The 3,828-nt window shown below is 26.6% G+C and overlaps 1 non-coding gene across 1 annotated transcript; it reads left to right on the top strand.

The window, feature by feature from the left end:
• Nucleotides 1-1,049: 1,049 nt before the first annotated feature.
• On the top strand, nt 1,050-1,131 carry Trnas-gcu (transfer RNA serine (anticodon GCU)). Its single transcript has one exon. It is a non-coding gene; the product is annotated as a tRNA-Ser (tRNA).
• Nucleotides 1,132-3,828: the final 2,697 nt, after the last annotated feature.

The raw sequence follows: 3,828 nt of genomic DNA, 5'->3' as shown, positions 1-3,828 counted from the left end.
TAACTAAACTAAACCCTTAATGAGATAGAATCGTCGAAAAGCGGTCGTCTCAGAACACTGAAACGAATAGTAAGTAATGTGCACATTAGTGGCTTTCGTGACATTAAAATTCAAACGTTTGTTTCTGTCATTTCCTTTCCCTACTCCTCACCCTCCCCTTTTAATTTGGTTTCACCAACTTCTTATTGTCACCGGTTGCTGTTATTTTCATAATTTGCGTCGTCGTAGCATATCTAATTCAATTTTCAAATTCGTTCTGCCAGTTAGCGAGTGAATTTCCATTGTGATTTTTTTAAAAGCAGATAATTTTTAATTTTAAGCGGTTTTAATCATTTAATTAATTATTTATCAATCTAATTAAAAGCACATTTAAAAAAAGCACAAGTTGTAAAACTAAGCACCACATTAGTTGATTCTATCATCTAATGTGCTAAATGTTCAATTGTATTCACTTGATTCTTTAGATATCAAGATAAATAAACGATATTTAATTTAAGCGTATTTTTACTTTAACGACTAGTAGGTAATGTGTAGATTATCAAGGTATTTTGAGAAATGAAACAATTTTCTGCACTTTAACAGAATCGCCCTAGTCAATGTGTAGATCAGCTAGCTAATCTGCAGATTGACTGATTTCTGCAGTAACAGATCTATCTTTTGTTATTGTAGAATTCTTATCGCTTATCGTTTGTATGCTGTGCCAATTTTTTACGGACTCTATTTTCCTTGGAACGCACTAAGGTCCAATTTCGATTAGCGTAAACTCAGGCAGAAGTGAAAAAAAATCTTCATAAAATCAAAGTACTTTTTTAAAATAGACTTTATTACAAAAAATACCAAGTATTTTCATTATTATATTATAATTATAAATCAATTTTTTTATTCAAATACAGCAGTTTTTTTCAAAATACAGTAGTATTATTTTACAGAGTGGAATAACATGCTTTGCAGCTTTTATCGCGCTATTAACTTGCCTTGAAGCATAAATAATTTTGAAACTTCATTTTGGCTTCATGGTTACTAATTTTATTGCTAACTGTATAAGCGTAGACGAGGTGGCCGAGTGGTTAAGGCGATGGACTGCTAATCCATTGGGCTCTGCCCGCGTGGGTTCGAATCCCATCCTCGTCGGAAGAAATTTTGCTTCTTCTTTTTAAAATTTAGCGAATTTTAAAAATAATTGAGTTTTTACAGTAGAACCTTAATATCGAAACCTTATATCGAAAATTTCATCCATCGAAATTTTTTAAGAATTCAGGATTTTCGATATAAAGACGCCTCTGTTTATTGAATAATGAGATTACTTAGTATACAAAATATACATTGATTGTTCAATATAGAATGAATAATGAGATTACTTAGTATACAAAATATACATTGATTGTTTGATATAGAATGAATAATGAGATTACTTAGTATACAAAATACACATTGATTGTTCGATATAGAATGAATAATGAGATTACTTAGTATACAAAATACACATTGATTGTTCGATATAGAATGAATAATGAGATTACTTAGTATACAAAATACACATTGATTGTTCGATATAGAATGAATAATGAGATTACTTAGTATACAAAATACACATTGATTGTTCGATATAGAATGAATAATGAGATTACTTAGTATACAAAATACACATTGATTGTTCGATATAGAATGAATAATGAGATTACTTAGTATACAAAATACACATTGATTGTTCGATATAGAATGAATAATGAGATTACTTAGTATACAAAATACACATTGATTGTTCGATATAGAATGAATAATGAGATTACTTAGTATACAAAATACACATTGATTGTTCGATATAGAATGAATAATGAGATTACTTAGTATACAAAATACACATTGATTGTTCGATATAGAATGAATAATGAGATTACTTAGTATACAAAATACACATTGATTGTTCGATATAGAATGAATAATGAGATTACTTAGTATACAAAATACACATTGATTGTTCGATATAGAATGAATAATGAGATTACTTAGTATACAAAATACACATTGATTGTTCGATATAGAATGAATAATGAGATTACTTAGTATACAAAATACACATTGATTGTTCGATATAGAATGAATAATGAGATTACTTAGTATACAAAATACACATTGATTGTTCGATATAGAATGAATAATGAGATTACTTAGTATACAAAATACACATTGATTGTTCGATATAGAATGAATAATGAGATTACTTAGTATACAAAATACACATTGATTGTTCGATATAGAATGAATAATGAGATTACTTAGTATACAAAATACACATTGATTGTTCGATATAGAATGAATAATGAGATTACTTAGTATACAAAATACACATTGATTGTTCGATATAGAATGAATAATGAGATTACTTAGTATACAAAATACACATTGATTGTTCGATATAGAATGAATAATGAGATTACTTAGTATACAAAATACACATTGATTGTTCGATATAGAATGAATAATGAGATTACTTAGTATACAAAATACACATTGATTGTTCGATATAGAATGAATAATGAGATTACTTAGTATACAAAATACACATTGATTGTTCGATATAGAATGAATAATGAGATTACTTAGTATACAAAATACACATTGATTGTTCGATATAGAATGAATAATGAGATTACTTAGTATACAAAATACACATTGATTGTTCGATATAGAATGAATAATGAGATTACTTAGTATACAAAATACACATTGATTGTTCGATATAGAATGAATAATGAGATTACTTAGTATACAAAATACACATTGATTGTTCGATATAGAATGAATAATGAGATTACTTAGTATACAAAATACACATTGATTGTTCGATATAGAATGAATAATGAGATTACTTAGTATACAAAATACACATTGATTGTTCGATATAGAATGAATAATGAGATTACTTAGTATACAAAATACACATTGATTGTTCGATATAGAATGAATAATGAGATTACTTAGTATACAAAATACACATTGATTGTTCGATATAGAATGAATAATGAGATTACTTAGTATACAAAATACACATTGATTGTTCGATATAGAATGAATAATGAGATTACTTAGTATACAAAATACACATTGATTGTTCGATATAGAATGAATAATGAGATTACTTAGTATACAAAATACACATTGATTGTTCGATATAGAATGAATAATGAGATTACTTAGTATACAAAATACACATTGATTGTTCGATATAGAATGAATAATGAGATTACTTAGTATACAAAATACACATTGATTGTTCGATATAGAATGAATAATGAGATTACTTAGTATACAAAATACACATTGATTGTTCGATATAGAATGAATAATGAGATTACTTAGTATACAAAATACACATTGATTGTTCAATATAGAATGAATAATGAGATTACTTAGTATACAAAATACACATTGATTGTTCAATATAGAATGAATAATGAGATTACTTAGTATACAAAATATACATTGATTGTTCAATATAGAATGAATAATGAGATTACTGACTAAGCCTTATATACTGAACTTTTATGTAATGAAAATCTCTCTGTCGAACGTTTTTTACAGTCTAGAATTCTCGATAACAATGTTTCTGTATATCGAATAAAATTTTTATGTATCGAACAAAACTGTTAGCATAAAAAATATTTTTTATATTCACTCTAAATAAAAATCGATCATTCATTTTATTCATAAATAGGATTATCAATTAAATAAAAAAAAATGTTTTATTGCTTCATTTTGGAAGGGGAATTCTGAAAAACCCGGAACTCATTAGAGAAAAAACAATGAACATCTGCAGATGAGTCATTT

The sequence above is a fragment of the Argiope bruennichi genome, chromosome 6 (genome assembly GCF_947563725.1).
Source record: "Argiope bruennichi chromosome 6, qqArgBrue1.1, whole genome shotgun sequence".
Lineage (NCBI taxonomy): Eukaryota > Metazoa > Arthropoda > Arachnida > Araneae > Araneidae > Argiope > Argiope bruennichi.
This window is presented reverse-complemented; position numbering and strand designations above follow the sequence as displayed.